Source organism: Pseudopipra pipra, chromosome 7 (genome assembly GCF_036250125.1).
Source record: "Pseudopipra pipra isolate bDixPip1 chromosome 7, bDixPip1.hap1, whole genome shotgun sequence".
Classification (NCBI taxonomy): Eukaryota; Metazoa; Chordata; class Aves; order Passeriformes; family Pipridae; genus Pseudopipra; species Pseudopipra pipra.
Genome location: NC_087555.1, coordinates 18,283,466 through 18,300,786, shown reverse-complemented (window position 1 = coordinate 18,300,786; position 17,321 = coordinate 18,283,466). Strand labels below are relative to the sequence as shown.

Below are 17,321 nucleotides of genomic sequence, written 5' to 3'. Positions count from 1 at the left end.
AAACACCGGCACCCAGTTAATGCTGGGCTTTGTCATAGATGTATATGAATGTATGGGCTCCAAACACTGAAGAGAGGACAGCACCACCCTTTTATGCTTGGGTCACTCCTCTTCTAAGTGATAATCCTGGGGCTCCTAACCCCACAAACGCTTTAGGAGTGGCAAACAGTAGGGGAATTGTATGTTTGAACTCAAAAATGTAATGATGGGTACTAGCGGTAGTAGTCCTGAAAATGGGAGGTGAGAGGGGAACTAGGAATCCTATTGTGACTGATACTTATAAGAAGTTGTGGATATTGAATTTGTATGAAAATGTGTCTAGAGCAGAGCTACAGTCATATTAAATCAGATCTACTTTTGCTGTTTGGTACAGGCTTTCTTCCAGGTAGGATTGAGCTCTGATCGCAAGGATGGCAGATAGTTCTGTTACATGAAAAAAATAAACCAGAAGTCATGGTATGATCAGGATGGGGTAAGAAAGCATTGTATCAGTCTGTCTAATAGTAGTACTTTAATGGTGTTTGTACTAATCACTTGAATTAGAAAAAAAAAAGCTGAACAGTAGATCCAGCTGTGTTGAGACCTTCTGCTACAGTCTTTCCATTGGAATATGTCTAAAGGTAAAACTTGTATCTACTCCTGAAAGCAGATACAAAATTAGAGATTTGTGTTTGGGGTCCAGTTAGTTTTACATCCTGTACCGCCAATATCCTTGCAGGGAGGGAGAATGAAATTATGTGCTCGGTTGTGTCAAGAGGTTTAAGTAAGAGAAGCCTATGGCAAGCATCGCCATTTTCTTTTAGTCACATATACAGTAACAAAGCAACTACCAGCACTCCTTTGGGCCTTTTAGCTTGAATGCCCATGCAAAAGTGGTTTGTGAATTGCTACATAAACTTCACAATTGAGTGACACTAGGGTTGAGGGTGAGAGATCTCCCACAAATAAAAATTGTTATTCATGTTTTCAGAGAATTAGCAGTTATGTCTCCTCCCTGGATATCCAAACAAACTCCTGTTTGAAAATAAAACTACTGGAAAGACTGTACTGAAAATTTAAACATTTTAGACTTCAGAGATATGTAGATGTTTTGTACTTTATTATATAGCTGAAGTAAAACAAGTTCAATCGGTGCCAACCATTTTGTTTAATGCCTTGGAGATTCACCATCTTTAGATACGCTCTAAAGTTCCAGGTCTAGAGGCTTAGCAATGTTCCTACTCAAATGTGACTGAACATAGGCACTCTTATCTTACATGATTCTCTTCTTATATAGCTTATTAGCAGAATTTAGCAGTAGGAGAGATCCTATTTCTTAGTGCTTTTGTGCTATGGGTTTTTTTTTGTTGTTGGGGGGGTTGGTTTTGGTTTTGGGTATTTCTTTTTGAGGCTGGTTGTAATGTGAATACAAGTGATAACAGTGAATCATCAGGAAAAAAAACCCCTTTGGAAATAAGCCAGAGTCAAATTCTTTTCTCGTGCTCTGTTCAATCTGCTTCCTCTTTAAAAGAAAACTTTCACATTAGCAGAAAAATAAATGCTTAGCCAGAGTTCTTTTTGTGTCCCTTTCAGCAGGGAGAAGGGAATGAGTGTGCCGAGCTCAATGCCCATGCTGGCTTCCTCCTGCCGTGGAGAGTTAACACTCTAAAAGCTTTTTCTTCCCCCTTTATTTCTCTTTCCATTTAATTCTTATGAAAAAGTTGTGATGTTACAATTTTAGTATTGGAAACCAAGCACAGAGTTTTGTTGTGAGGAACTGAAATGCTTTGATATAATCCTAGTTTTTTTCTGGGTGAAGTAACTTCTAGTTTTTAAATGGCTGGTGTGGCTAGAAAACAGCATCTGTACTACAAAGCTCTGAAGAGCACCTCCAGCAAATAAAAATATACAGTATACATGATATCTATGTGCCTGTTACAGAATACAGAGTGTTCTATCAAAGCCTGCTGGTATGATCTTAAACAAGTCACTTTTCCTGTAGCTGCAAGACCAAAACCACATTCGCTCACATAGCTAAATTTGGCTTTAGAAAAAAATTAACGCTTGAATGTTCTTAACATAATTACAATTAATTTTCATCATGACATGCAGACTTACCCATAGCAAGGAATAATGCTTTTTTTTTTTCTTCTGGGTAGCTACTAGGCACAGACTGGAGATACACATTCTTTCTCCTTGCAAGCAGAATTAGTTTATTTTTTAGGCTCGCTATTAAGTATATTATGCATTATAGCTGATGCAAGGGAGTTGAGAGTATTGCAGTCTGTTAGTTGCTTTTTTTTAATTCTCACCTGGTTTTCCAGTTTCCAAAATCTCATGTCTAGCATCTGATTTTTTTTTTCCAGTTCTGAAGAAAAGTTCTGGATGAGATGAACATTTTGGCTGTTATCAGGCTTAACTAAGTCGCTAATTAAGCCTGACTGCTGAAATCTAGCTTCTGTTTTCCCCTGTACAGATGTCACATTATACTTTTAACATATTGGAATCCATGGGGAAATGTGATTCCTGTAAGAGAACCTTTGCTGGGTTCCTTTGCACCTCCCAGTATGCCACAGCTTGCTGTACAATATGCAAGACAACATGGATTTTGTAAAAGGGATTCTCAGAAGTCCCTATGATAAATGGGTTAGTTTGTACAAAATACTCAACTCTCCTCCACAGTTAAAAACACCTCAACCTTTTTCTGCCTCAATTTCTGAGCAATGATTTCTTGGTGTTTGCACGGCACCTTAACCATGTGGACTTTATTCCTCAGAAAAGTCACTGGAGAGAAGAGAGGTACTAGAAGTGGCAGACCAGGGCACGGTTGCTACTACTTTTACCTGTAGTTGTACTGATCTCTGCAGTGCTGTGGTTAGTGTGTTTCTGGGAAAATACAAACAGGGGAGAGAAGCTGTCTTGTGGTTGCTCTTTGTGTGAAGATCATTCAGCAAGTGCCACCAAATCCCACCACTAGTGAGATGAGGGAGGTTATGCTTTGTTTGACAGCCTATCTGGAAACACAGGTAGTTTTCATCCAGTGTTGGTGAGATTGAGCTTCCTCCACATCTGTCACAACAGAAAGGTGGGTATAAAGAGACCTTATGAGAGCAGATGTTAAGTGTCGTGAAACAGAGAAGTTATTAAGTGAAGCAAAAACTAAGGTGGATCTAAGTCTTGAGGTCCTATGTAGAGTTAATTGCCTGCAGTTTACTTGGGGATAATGTATAAGGGGAATCGTTGCATGTTGGTGAGAGCCAAAGGGGCTGTGCTGATGACATAGTTACAGGTTGGTAACTGCACTGTTCTTGTTCCAGTGAAATCTGGTGAAGGCCAGATCCCAGTTTGGTCACAGCAAGGACATGGAGTGGGAGATTGAGCTAACAATTTCAAGACTCCTCAGGTTTTCTTAAACTAAACAATCAAGGGGAAAAATGCAGATCATTCAAAAATGTCCATAAATAAGAAAAAATCCTTTCAGGTATATGAATTGCCCCTAGTGACCCTAGGTTTACCAACACCCCTTTTTCTTTTGCCTTAAACAAAAGTTTTGCTTAAACAAAAAAGCTGATGTCACAGGCCAGCAGTGATATTCATTGATGTAGATAAATTTACTTTAAAATTATTTAAGTAGCTTGAGCTAGGGAATTGGATTTATTTAATGTAGTACCATGTAACCAGAGGTGCAGAAAACATTCTTAGATGACAGAAATGTAGAGGGTTTTCTCCTTGGTGCTGAGCTCCTCTGATGAATTTCCTAAGACATTGCCAATGTACGTCTTTTGTTGCAGTTCAAAGAGGTTTGTATGCTAAAGTCTGCAATTGCTGAAAAAGGTGTAAATTATGCTGGAAAGTAAATATTATTTGCAGCCTTGATTTGAACTATAGGTTCATGTTCAGCGTATTGCATATTTCTTTATTTTTCTTAAACCTGTAAGAAGAATATTTGATCTGATCAATTGCTCTAAAAGCAAATGAAACATAAGGCATGATTGTTTGTTCATGTGGTAGTTCTCTGAGATAAAATGCTTTGTTGTATCCTGGTAATACATCTAAAATTTTTTGGTATCACTGCTTTGCAAGTCAGAGACTCCAGGCTAAAGCAGGCTGCTTTCTTGAGGGCTAGGAGAGACATTCATATTAGAGCACTCCTTCTTAACCTCTAGACAAACCCTTTATCTTTATTAATGTGCATTATTTTACCTTTTGCAGCAGATATCCCAAATTCTGTTTTGCCATCTACTCTGTGGCAATTGAGGCTTCAGAGGGTTGGCTATTTATTGCTTAATAGCCATGGATAAAAATGCAGTAAATTCTTTACAAAATAAAAATCAATACTTACTGACATACTGCATATTGAAGAAAATAATTGTTTATGGCACACAGCTTAAGCTGTTCTGGTAATCACGTTGAAAAATACAATATTTATTCATTAGATCAAATTTAATGAGGCCTCCTGGCAGTAATTATAAAAATTACTGTAGCAGTAAATTACTAATGAGTTGTGATGTGCTTCCTACCTGTGAGGAAGGACTGGGGGTTGAAAAAAATTGATATCCAGACAACACTAGGGAGGGTGAGATCTTGAGGCTAGGAGTCAAGCTCACAGCAGCGCGGAAGTTGTTCACTGCACCGGAATGGTTAAACTAAAAAAAGAGAGGAAAAAAAATAGCAGAGAGACTCATAATCAGGAGTTTCACTTTAAATAGAGGGTAACTCTAGGTATGTTTCCAAACCAACACCTATAGGCAAGGGAACAATGTTATCAATGGGAGGAAGAGACTTCTGTACATCATCTTGCTACAAAAGCAGCTGAGGTGACCTAATTTACTGTAGTAGATCTTAGGCTGGGAACAGCTTCTTGCTTGTTGTAATAAAGTTTCATGCAAAACACAGCAAAGAGGACAGTGTTTTCTTAGTGCCCTTAAATCTGCAGAACAGTCACCTAAGATGTAGAGCTAAGACAAAGGTTGAAATCCCTCACCAGCTTGCTTTGATGCAGGGGGGTTTGACCTGAATTTCTTTTTTCTGAGACAAAGCTTTAAGGAATGCAGAGACTTTTGGTAGCAAATGGTACACAGTATGAATAACAGCAAGGCATGAAGGTGTAAAAATTGTGTCACTTCTATCAAAGTCCAGGTTTCTGCTGAGTACAGGGTGTTGCTGCAGTAGCAGAGGCTAGCTAGAGAAAGGGGTTCTGCTGCATGCCAAAATTAATGCAAAAGTGCATTGGCACATAGTTATGTTTCTATCTGTAGCTTGTAGAGGTGCCATAGATTTGACAGGTGGCCTTTGGTATTGCAAAACAGTGAATAGGCTAGCTTTTAGCAAGTATTTGCTGCAAAAGATTGATTCTGGGTTCAAACATCACCCAAAATGAAAAGGCTGTGAATTTTTATCTCTCACAGCACAGAACTCTTAAATGTACTCTTGGGGCTTGAAACAGAGTGGGAAAATCTAGCACGATTTATCTCCTCCTTATACTGGTATGTTGTACTAAAAGGAACCACTGGGCAATGGATACGTCCAGACACTCATACATACTGTGAAGTCAAAGGGGAGAAAAGAGTGTCCACTCACCCTGGAGTCATCTGCCAAAACCCTTGAAAGAAGCAGAAATGCAGGTCCCCTGCACACAACCTGCTTCTGTGCAGAGATGCTGGCTTTTGTGGAGCTATGGGAAGCTGAAAGTGCCCTTAAGAGTCAAGCATTACAGTACTGAGCCTGAAAGCCTTTATGGCTTTAGCTTCATACCTAAATAAATGTATACACTGAAAATACATACAAAGCTTCAGACAAGCTCATCAATGATCAGCAACAGGTCAGCATACAGCAGGACTATTTTTGCAGTTACCATAGTTTCAAGAAAAGGTTACCTTTTTGTTACCCCCTTTAAAAAGCAGTGGTTTGCAGTGGTTTAGCTAATTCATGTTATCTGGCTTTTTGTTATTGAAATAAGGCAAGAAGAGCTTTTGCCGTGATGCAATTACAAAAACATCTCTCAACCACCCAGAAATTAACCTTATTTAACTTCATTGCCACAAAATCCACAGACCTGCTCTGTCTTTGCTGTTATGTCACACTGCAGAGAAAACCCATCTGTTTTTGGCTGTGAAGATGGTATCTCGGCTGCTCGAGTGCTTCTTTTCCTAGCACTGCCATGCGTTTCCTCAGTGACCTCAGGAAATTCAGTCTTCCCCTGTTTCTCTTTTTAAAGCATGGAAATCCTCTCCAGGCTTTCCCTTGCAGTCTGGTCCTGTCTGAAAAAGAAAATAAAGTGTGTTTTTTTATTATTAGCTGAACCGAATTTGGCAATGGACAGATGTTCACTTTGCATACAGCTGTGCTGGCTGAAGATACATTTTTCTGTCTTTCTGGAGGCTAAATTAACACTGATAGAAAATTCTGTGGTCTTCAGAGAGAAAACACTTTAGAAATAGGAATTATTGTGGGTTGGATTTTCAGAATTGCTGTCAGCCACAGCTGAAATCAGTGGAAGCTGTGAGCTGAAAAAACTGAAGCCCTGAGCTACAATAGTTTACATGAATGTACAAGTTGTTAGTGGCTGGCACAGGATTTTGGATCAATCTACATTAAAAGCTCTCAGGTAAATACAAAAGATAGATGTGATAAAATGCTCCTATTTGGTTTTGTGCTTTGGTTGTTTGGTGACCTGTTTTGGGGTTTTTTTTAATTGCAGAATTCAGGTCTGGGAAGGCTACAAGCTTTCACCACAGGCTGTCTGACTATTGTCTCATGATGCAAAAGAGGGTTTCAGTTAGTATCGTGAATTCTTAGGGAATCTTACAGTGGCAAAATGGGAGCAATTTACCCAGTGTTTCTTCTTCTACACCTATGACATTAATTTACTTGTGTGGAGGGGGGATACTGTGAAACTAAAACCAAAAACTAAATAATAATGATGAAGCTTTTAAGAGAGGCTATCTCACAATCTGACATAAGTAGTAAGATGGTTGCTGTGCACTATTACTATAATTAAATTATATTATGCTATTGCATTAAACTAATCCACCAGTAATACTGTACTTAGCAGTAAGATTTTGTCACATAAACATTATGAGCCTTTAAACTTCTGCATTTTGTCTTGCAAAATCCAGGGAAAATACAGAAATTGGAAGAGCAGAATATAACATGAAAAGCTATAGCTGTGGAAAAAGGCCAGCTGGTTCAACATGCCAGTCCTTTTAAAGCAGGTAAGTAGAGTGTTAGAATACATTTACCAAGGGTGGAACATGAGATGCGTGCGTGAGGAGCCTGCTATTACTTTGAAAATGTTAGGTACCAATCTAAAAATTCTCTTTCTAGCATTTTCCCAAACTTCAGAACACATAAGGTTAAATCAGAAGCTGCTGAGAGTAAACTGTTAAGAAAAACATGCAAATAATAACTGAAATGAAGCTGGAATCTTTTATTTAAACAGAGGCAGAAAAGGAAGGGGACTACAGATCACATAGACTATGATCAGTGTAACAGGGCAGCTGATCAGAGGAATGCAGTCTTTACAACAGTGTTACCTTTTGCAGACCCAGGAAGCAGAATATTATTTTTCAAACTGAAGACTTCACTCCCATCGTAACAGATCAAACCATCGTTCAGACCAGCAGATCCTGTCCTCTCTCAGCCTGGTAAGCTGTTGTACATTTATTCTGGTGCTAGATCTTTTCCAAATGAGTTACTGGTGCTTTCATCCACATCCTGTTGACAGCTATCCCTTTCTCACCTTTGCAAAGTACAAACTGTGTTAATTGTTCCTTTTTGTTATCATGCACAATTACTTGGATTTTAGCAAAAATTATCACAGAAAATGACAAGCAGATTTCTCTCCCTTTGCTTGCAAACACTGTAAACTTACTGTATGCCAAACTGCTGTAACTGGCACTACAGCATTTGCTCTCCTTCCTAAATTTGCCTCTGCCTTTAAATGTTCACTGAACCATCTTAGTCCGCAGTCCTTGTGATCTAATTGTGCCCACAATATGCCGGGATGGACATCCTAATCGTTAAGGGTTCAGATGTATACAGGGGTCCTCTTCCAGCTCCTGGGGGTAGGAACAGGATGAAAATGTTATGAGACTTTATTAAGTCTTATAAGACCACCATCCCTTGCCTCTGGCAGCCTCAGGGGTGGGAATTAGCCTTTACAGGGAGGTTATCATCCGTAATACATATTTATGCTGTGTCCATCGTGTATAAGAATGCTCTCAGTAAAACTTAGGCTACGCTGTAATAATACTTTGCACTTCTTTATTGCCTTTCATCTGAGCATTTCATTGTGCCTTTAAAAGCTTTCATTAGCTAAAATTCACAACCCTGTTGTGCAGTAACTGTGCATTAACACCTCCACCATATGCAAAATACAGTTCAGAGAAGCAAGGACTGGTGTAAGTGGTTTAAAAAGCTGGAAAGAATGGGGGGTGGGGGAGAATTGAATTGATTATTCCCACATCTATGTGCTAGCCCTGTGGTTTCTATCTAAAATATCTTGGATTGATGTTCTGGCTGCATTCCGCTGCATTTTTAAATGCTGATGTGTGTCAAATTTAGCATTGTTTCAAAATTCTGAAGACATTCATTTGCAGGTTCATTTATTATCTGCTAGAAATCTGTCCTTTATAACTGGATGCAGATATAACCATGAGAGCGTTATAAGTGCCTGTGGAGCTAGGTACGTATTTTCAGTATTGTTAAGCTACAGAGTCTAGTTTCCCCAGGATATGTATGACTCTTGTGAAAGCCAGTTACACACATTCACGAGAAGAGAATATGCCCCTAAAGCTACAATGTCCTTCGTGCATAGCCTCCAATCCTCTACAAAGCTTACATTTCACAGGATTCAAGATTATTGGTTCTTTTGGGATCAATGAGAAACTCACCACCCATCTCCAGTATCTCTGAATTACAGAGCAGAACCAGATCAAACACAGAAGAGTTCCCTCATTTATCCTGCCTCTGTAATACATCAGAGTGTGTGCTGCATTCATTTTGTGTAGGCGGGCTGGTGTCTAATGTGCTCTGTGAACATATTTATAAAGGATTAACCTGTGCCTGGTGTTCCTAAAAACTGATTTAGTTAAAATACATGTTTTATTCTACTTGTCTCAACCATACAAATCATTCCTGTTTAGCTTTGATATTAGTCATTTTTGCTGTAGTGTAATACACTGCACATTATCAGTAGTCCTGCTATGTATGACAGGGTTTTTTTCCCCAGCCAATACTTCTTAGTGCATTGTATCATCTGCATCTGAGAATTTTAACCTGCAGTGAAAGTGTTCACGAATAGAATGTGTACTGCTTAGCAAATGCTGGAACAGTGAGGGTTTGAAAAGAGTGTTCTTGCTTTCAAATTGTTTAGAAGCAAACTGGGTGTAGAAGGAATCACAGGCGCTGTGAAGGACCTAGATGCACTTTGTACCTGGAATACTGTGTGTGAGCTCACACCTGGCCCCTGTCACGCTAGGAAGGATCCAGTAAAGCGAAGCTCCTAGGCCGCAAACAACTGCAACCCACCCCTCCCACCTGCTCCAAGTTAAGTATGTATGTTTTAAAATATTTACTTTGATACAGGCAATATTTAGATATTTATTTTGTGTAGGAGAAGGATTAAAAGGAAATACAAGCTAATAGCTTTGCAATAGGGAATTCTGACCCTCATCTGCAATATGTGACAATAGCTCCAAAATGTTAAGGGCAATTTGAGAAGCTGCCGACTAGGAACTTGGGATAAAACTGAAGAAGGGCAGACTTCTGATGAAGGATTAGGGGTAATTTATTAAAGTTATCAACTACGGGGAAAATGACCAGAGTAAACACTGGAAAACTTGTTACTTCAGATGTTTGACAGCCTGACTTAAGGTTTCTTCTCACCTTGATCTTCAACCTGGAATTCAGGGCTTGATTTAGTTTTGGTGTTTTGTATTGCGTTTTTTCAGTTTGTATCAGCCTGTACTGGCATAGTAACTATGTGAAAAAGCTCACAGAGTTTTCAGTATCTTCTGATGGAAAGGAATAGTGGTAGTTGATTAAATTTTTGCTGCTTATCTGATTGCCATTGAATTCAAGGAGTTCAACCCACTCTAAATTCTGTTCTTGATACCATGTAGGTACACTTGTGTGTCAGATATTATTTGTTGTACCATTTGTCTATCTTATCTGGATATAAGAAAACACAAAAATCAGTGGGTGTAGTGGGGGGAGGAAGATTCTTCTCAGCAGCCCATCAGGCAGTTTTTCTAGTTCATTTTCTTCCCCATTGTTTGAAAGGAGCTTGCAAATGTTTCTTTTTCTTGCCAAGACAGTGGTACTTTTGCCCTGGCACACATTATTGTTTTTTTTTCTTTTCTTGTGTTTTGAGTGCAGCTGAACAACAAATTCCTCTCTGTTTAACAAGCAACTTCCTCATATTAAAAGTTTTTTCCAAATGAAGTATCTTTTTTTTGATTTCAGCACAGCTCTGCATTTGTATTTGTTATTAAATACTGACAAATGAATAACAGCAAGTGCAGCAATATTGTGTGCTTGTGGGCTTTCAGATCAGCCCCTCTGGAACCTGTCTGTCTATCTCAAGGAGCCACAGCAGCAGCTGTGCTTTGAGAGGTAGCAAGTAAGACAGCAAGTCAGTATTCAGGAAACAAGAGTGGCTCCCTCAAAAGAAATCTAACCTCTTTTCTGCTATTCCCTGTGCATTAGACTTAACAGTGCTCTCAGAAATTTTCATGCAAGTTACACCCATTTCACACTTGTCCCTGAAACCTAGATAATTTTAAGTTTTACAGCAGCAAAATAATTTGCTGCCTGTTTTCTCACCAATGCAAGAGACTTTCTTTAAGTGGAAGTTGGCTCATCGGAGGCCATAGGAGGACATGGATAGATGGATGGATGGATGTGTGTGTACGTGCATCTGGAGTTCTTTTGTTCTCTCCCTGTTAGCTTTGACTGTTAAAACAGCCATTTCAGTAATTTCTTGGCTGGCTTTGCAGGGAAAAAATCTTGGTCTTTGCTGCTCCTAGAAGAGAGGTTGTCATAATGTTGCTCCCCCACTTGACTGACAGACACCTTTGCGAACACACAGCATGTTTCATCTCAAAGCACTCGATGAATATCCTTAACCCCCCCCTCTGGACCAGCCCACCTCTACTTGCAATGCTCCTTGTCTTTTCTTACAGGATTGCAATCCCTGCCTTTTGTTCCTCCTTCTCAGGAGTTAATACCTCCCCACCTTACAAGTCAGCAGCACATTCTGTCAGTTTAAAACCCCAAATAACAAACACTCCTACCCTGAAGGCCTTTTCCTTTCAAGCATGTATTTTTCTAGCCTGCAAGGGAGTCAGTGCCATAACCCTGAGTTTTCAGGGAATAGTTTCTTAGCCTGTATCTGTCTATCATGAATATCTTCCAAAGAGGGAATGAACATCCCCTCTTCTGGCAGCTCGTACATTTTGTGGTTTCCTGCCCCCCCTTCCTGCCACCCTCCACTCCTTATATGCCCCTGCACTTCATCCCGTCTACATGTAATGTCTCCTTTCAAATCCTCATTTACTGCTGCTGTCACCTCAGCCTGCTGCAGCTATTGCCTGTCAATGCAGTCACAGCCCAGAACCCAAACATTTTTGCCTCTGTTAAGGCATCCCACTGTTGGTCTTTTGTGGATTTCCAGAAAGCTGGATGACCTGTGACACAAGTTTCCAATATTTCTCTTCCATCCACACTCTATTTCCCTATCTGTTGGATTTTTCTCTGAATTTCTATGGCTTGAAAAACAAAGCATCAACTTATCAACTTGTTTTTTTTCCTTTTACCCCATTTAACATTGCTGGCATCACATTCCCACCTTTCTCGCTGAGGTCCTTTTTTTTTTTTTTTTTTGGCAGTATTTGGTATTGCTTCTTGCTTCCTAACAAGCTGCTGTTAAGAAATGCTAGACATACCTGCCTTGGGGATAGTTGACTGTCTCTAAGCCAGAGACAGGAGACTGCTGGCTCAGGGGCAAGAGGCGACTCCTCCACAGAAACACGAAACACTGGGTGACATATAGGATGACTTTATAAAGGGAAGCATTAACAGAATTCATGTTCATTTCAGAGACATGGAAAAGGATCCTGAAGATAAACTGAAGATCTGAGATTATTAGGTGATCTGACATAATCTCTGTCATTTAATCACTTGTGTTTGCTGTTTATGACACATTTGCTGAGCCCAAGATACTTAAACTGTGCACATATTCAGATTTTTTCCATTTACCTCCTCACCCTGTCCCACCTTACTTTGAAATGGCAACTGATTAGAAATCAAAGGGTTTTTTTCTGATGGCTCAGATAGGCATGTCAGGTAGGTATATGAGATGGAGGGGTTTAAAAACGGGGAGGATAAAACTATCATGATGACTGAGACCTTCTTGTGCTTTGCAGCGTGCATAACAGAGTGGTATAGAGAGGATGTTCTTCCCTGAAGGAAGCTCATGGCTCCTGCTCCAGACAACAATTACTGTGGGGTTTTAGACAAGACAATGATTCAAGTTTTGTTTTCAGTCTGGTTTTTGTGTTTTTTCTTCATCTCCCCAAACCCAAGGGTCTGATGGCCAGGCAAAGCTGACCACTAGTCATGTTCATGCATAACCTCTCCGGTGCTCATGGCAGACCTCCCTTTCACCTGTTCTGCAGTCCATCCCCATACATGCTCTGTTCCAGCAGAGAGGCTGTTTTGGAGCCCAGCTGCATAGCACAGTGTCACAGCAATGATTTTGCTCCCTGGTGACTCACTGCATTTTGCACCTGATGGTAAAAGATAACCTGTCACCTTAAATCCTACTAGTTCTACAAGACAGCTTTTATATAATCAGTGGGTACTTTTACCCTCTTTTGTCCAAACATGAGTATAAGGTCCAGCTTGATTCCCCCATACATTTTTTTAAAGTAAGCAGCTGTGTCGTCCTTCAGGAAAACAGCTTGTAATTTAGCATTACTGCATTATATCCCCTAGGCAACGCTTCTGTCTTCAGGACATATATTTATCACAGACATCACAGTATCTCTATGGTGGTTTAGTTTTCCATCAAGGGAAGCTAAAAGAGCATTTAAATCTGTAAAGCTATGATTGATCTTCACTACAATGTACCTCTGATGCTCTTCTCAATGTGTCTTCTGATGAACAAGATTTCTTCTTCCACTTTTGATCTCTCAGAAGTCTGGACTGATCTCAGAAGAGTGGGCTTGTTTTGCCTTCTAGTGCTACCTGTCTTTGTGCTTGGCAGAGCTTTCCTGTCCTTTGGTCAGCTCTCCAGTCCTCGTTCACTCCATCAGTCAGTGGCTCTTTGCCTTACTCAGGAGGCTCCTGTGGAGAGTTGAATGTGTGCCAGCAAGTAAATAATCTGCCAGCATTGGATGGCTTTCACTTCTTGTTTACGGTTTCATTTTTGGTATTACAAAACAGTTGTGTAGACTAGGTAGAGGGACACATCTTAAAATACGTTCAATTAAGATGAACAGAAAAATGATGGCCCCACTGCTTGCTCTGAAACTTTTCTATGTTCTTAATGCAAGCTGCTTTGTTAATTGCTACTTCTTCTGATGACCATTTCACCCTTGAGCTTAGAGCAGTACCGTTCTATTGTTACAAATTCTGATCCCAAAAGACACAAGAAACCAAGCTTGGTCTTCTTAGTAGGAGATACTATGTACTACAGCACTTGTCAAATCTATTTGATCAACGCACGCAGCTCGAGACAAAAGCAAGCAAGGAAGGAGTGGGAATGCAAATTCTAGAGAAATCTTTCAAAGCCTGCAGTAATTGGCAAGGTAAATGCAAGGCTCTTTCTGCTTTTCATAACACTGGTAATATCAGTTTATGATAAAAAGCTATTCTGAGTTACACAAGAAGGTAAGATATTTGCCAAAAAAATTCTTTAGTTTGAATTCTATTTTTTTATGATGGACATGAAGTGCCATCCATACTGAATGACTGTTGGCATGCAACTTACCACTGAGCAACTGTATGTTGATGGATAAGCCAGTCTCATCCAAGTGTCAGGAAGATTATCAAAAAAAAGAGCTGTCTGTAGTTGCTCCATCTCTGAGGAGATTGCCAACTCACCCTAACAAAAGAAAACATTAGTGTGCTATTTGCGTCTCACAAAGAGACTGTGATAAGATGACATGATAAATGATAGAGGGCTTTTTTTTCCCCAGTAAAAACACATAAGGTAGCTAAATCATCAAGTGTAAAGAATATTTTGGCTCTTGCAACTGGGGTGAGTAATTTATTTTTTAAAAAGGGGAAACAGTTAGAAAAACAAGAGTGTAGGTTCTGGGGTTTCTGTATTTCTTAGAATCACTCTAATTGCATTAAGTAATTATATGATATAGTAATTCATATACGTACGCATGGAAGCACCCACCTACGCATATGTACAGGGAGAAAATGATAAAGGGCCAAATTACTAACTTGCTTTCAGATATCCCACAGAAAATTGTACATGCAATCAAGCTACTATTCTGCTGGCTTGCTTGCACTAATGGCTATTTGAATGCCCATGTTTTGTTACTCTGAATTAAAGATCGAAAGAAAGGTAATTTTTCAGGTGGTGAAAAAGGAGGTCCCTTAAAAATACTAGCCCTATGAATTAGATTTTCAGTACCTAGTTTTGGTGTGGTATACATTAACTAGAGCTCTGCATGCATATACCACAATTGTCTGTGTAAAATGCTAGCAAGCTACTTGGTTGCCCAATTCCATGGTTGAACATATATTAAATGTTAGTGCATCACTGTTTGAGATTTCTAGATATTATGAAAATTTGGCTGTCTCTGGTTAAGAATGTTACATGTTGCTACTCAGCACTTCGTTGACGTTGAGAGACATACTATTACCAAAAACTGTCAAAGATATGCAATGAGTTCCCCATGTCCCTCTTACCTCGTTCATCGCACTCAATACATGCACAGTGAGATCAGGACTTGGGTGTTACTGATACTGCACCTTTACCTGCAGTTAATGGCGATCTCCAAATGACAGCCAAATGCCACATACTGATGGCATTTAACACAATGTGGATTGTGTGCCTTATCCAGCGGGGATCTATATGAAGCAGAGTTTGTTTTCAGAGGGTCTCTAAAGCATCAAACAGCTCCCTTCTCTCCTATGGATTGCCCAAAACACATGTGAACACACACTGTAACTAGCAGTTGTAAACAGAAGAGCCAAATTTCTGCAATGGCAGAAAAGAAGAATGTCCCAACCTTACCTCCATGTCTGCACTGGAACAGGAGTCAGACCATAATCAAGGGCTTTGCATTTTGCTTCCTAGTACGCAGAGAAATAGAGGATTTTAGTTTTCTGAGTAGTTTCATGATAATTTTTTTCACACAAATTAAAACAAATCATTTGATATATGGAGATGAGTTATATGTTTGGAGTAGGCAGCTTATGAAAGCACAACTTTTTAATCAATGAAATCAGAAATAAGCTCACCAAGTATCACTCACAATGCCTGTTACGGGCATCTACACTCATGCTGTTTAAACCCATGCATCCCCTGAGATTAGTAAAGCAAAGCACACATATCTTCAAACCTAAATTAAGTTCTTGAAGAGAATGCCTTACCTCATATATGAGCATATCCAGTCTCATATTCTGGAAAACAAATCAGTTTATGTGAGTAGCATTCTTCTGGTGTTTGGATTAAATAGCTGATCTCACTTTCTTCTGAAAGATTTTTTTTTTTCTCTATGTCATCTAGCTCTGCCTTCATCCTCAAGAGATACCACATTGCATGAGGCAAGTGTCTTGTGTATCCACTTCTGCACAAATGTAAAGGAAATTATAAACATCGTGTATCTTTATGTAGTGAAAGCACTTCTACTGCCTTCATGTCACAGTATGAAGGATGTGGAGCATTTATCCTGTGAAATAGAGAAGGAGCGGAAGACTTGTGCAGGACCATGCTGTTAGGAAGAAAAGCAAATTCTGCCTTATAGTTTGGAAATAATGGCATTTTGCAACCTGACAAAGGATCCTAAATGGCCTAACACTATTAATATATTGTAACAGTCTAGCAAGATCTTTTTTCTTTGTGGTGCAAAATAATGCATATAGTTATGGCTCATGTATACTAGAGATCCCTCATTGCAAATTTAAGATTGAATCCCTGTAAAAAACAGGTATGAAAATGTCTAATTCTATTGAATTAGAGAGAAAAAAGGCCACGGGAGAGAAAAAAGCCCCTAAACATAAAACCACTGACATCACACCATCTTGTGACAAATTTGCAGCCTGCTCTATGTTTTGACTGACCTTGTCTTCCACAGCTTGGGAGACTCCTTTCCCAGTGACTGAGTATTTGAATTGCAGCTCTAATAGCATATGGAGCATGTTGTTTGCAGTTATTACAAAAGCAATCTCCACATTGGGGTGCAGGCCATAACGGATGGGGCTCTGGGGAGGTAGCATTTTATCCATATTTTTATAGTAGCCTTCATAATCCAGGTTTGAAGAGACTGAAAACCCAGAAGCAAGCACTGACTTACTATCAAACTGTCAAAGAAATAATAAAAACCTTGTCAGTAAGACACTGGTGGCAATCCTCACTAGACAGAATAAGGACCTGCTTAGGCATAAATGAAATTGTTCTATTATGGAGTCACTGTTGAGAACAAGACTTTTATATCACTTTTATATCCGTGGAAATTAATCTAATTTGTTCCCCATTTTAATTAGCCTCTTTATGTCACATCCAAGTTCCAATGCTTGCAAGAAAAAGAAAAAAGAATTTTCTAATAATCAGATTATCCTTCTGAAAGAAAACAGCAAGAAGATAATTTTAATTTAAAAAATAAAGAGACAGAAATATTTGAAAAGAAAAATATTATTTCTTCCAAATTACAAAGTGCTGCTCTCTGGTGTAACATTATTATTCTGTGTAGCAACTTATTAAATGAAGCAATTTATGGTAGCATCTCTGAAAAATGCCATCCTTTATTGAAATGAAAGCGGGTAATAGCATAAGGACTGTAAAATAAAAAGGCAGAATATCTTCTTTTAGACCATTACAAAAATACATGTATTGTCTATTTGAAAATCAATAGAGTACCATAAAATAAAATGGAGCTGTGGTATCATCACCATAATTTCTATTTCAAATGGTTTGCTGAGAACCAAATTGTGTCTTTTATGGAAAAAGAATGACAAATGCTTTAATTCAATATCACACGCATTTGTATATATGAGCTGAAATTCTGCTGCAACTCAAAGCTGTTAGGCAAATATTTTAGTATCACCACAAGTTTAAAAACAACAGACATGTGGGAGTACATCCATTTATTTACACT

General features: G+C 39.1%; 1 protein-coding gene and 1 long non-coding RNA gene across 3 annotated transcripts in view; one reads left to right on the top strand and one right to left on the bottom strand.

The window, feature by feature from the left end:
• Nucleotides 1–1,101: 1,101 nt before the first annotated feature.
• LOC135417146 (uncharacterized) lies at nucleotides 1,102–16,009 on the bottom strand. The gene is made up of 7 exons (XR_010431934.1): nucleotides 15,598–16,009; nucleotides 14,980–15,297; nucleotides 13,976–14,089; nucleotides 7,515–13,329; nucleotides 6,035–6,239; nucleotides 4,500–4,625; nucleotides 1,102–3,048 (listed from the first exon to the last, which is right to left on the bottom strand). It is a non-coding gene; the product is annotated as an uncharacterized LOC135417146 (long non-coding RNA).
• LOC135417144 (uncharacterized) overlaps nucleotides 6,316–17,321 on the top strand; it is a 42,827-nt gene continuing 31,821 nt past the window's right edge. Inside the window, exons 1-3 of one of the 2 annotated variants that reach the window (XR_010431932.1) lie at nucleotides 6,316–6,586; nucleotides 7,098–7,193; nucleotides 7,524–7,625. The gene's annotated coding sequence lies outside the window, so the exon portion shown is untranslated. Of the gene's footprint in view, nucleotides 6,587–7,097; nucleotides 7,194–7,523; nucleotides 7,626–9,447; nucleotides 9,534–17,321 lie in introns of those variants that run through there. The other variant, XR_010431931.1, reaches the window with a different exon arrangement.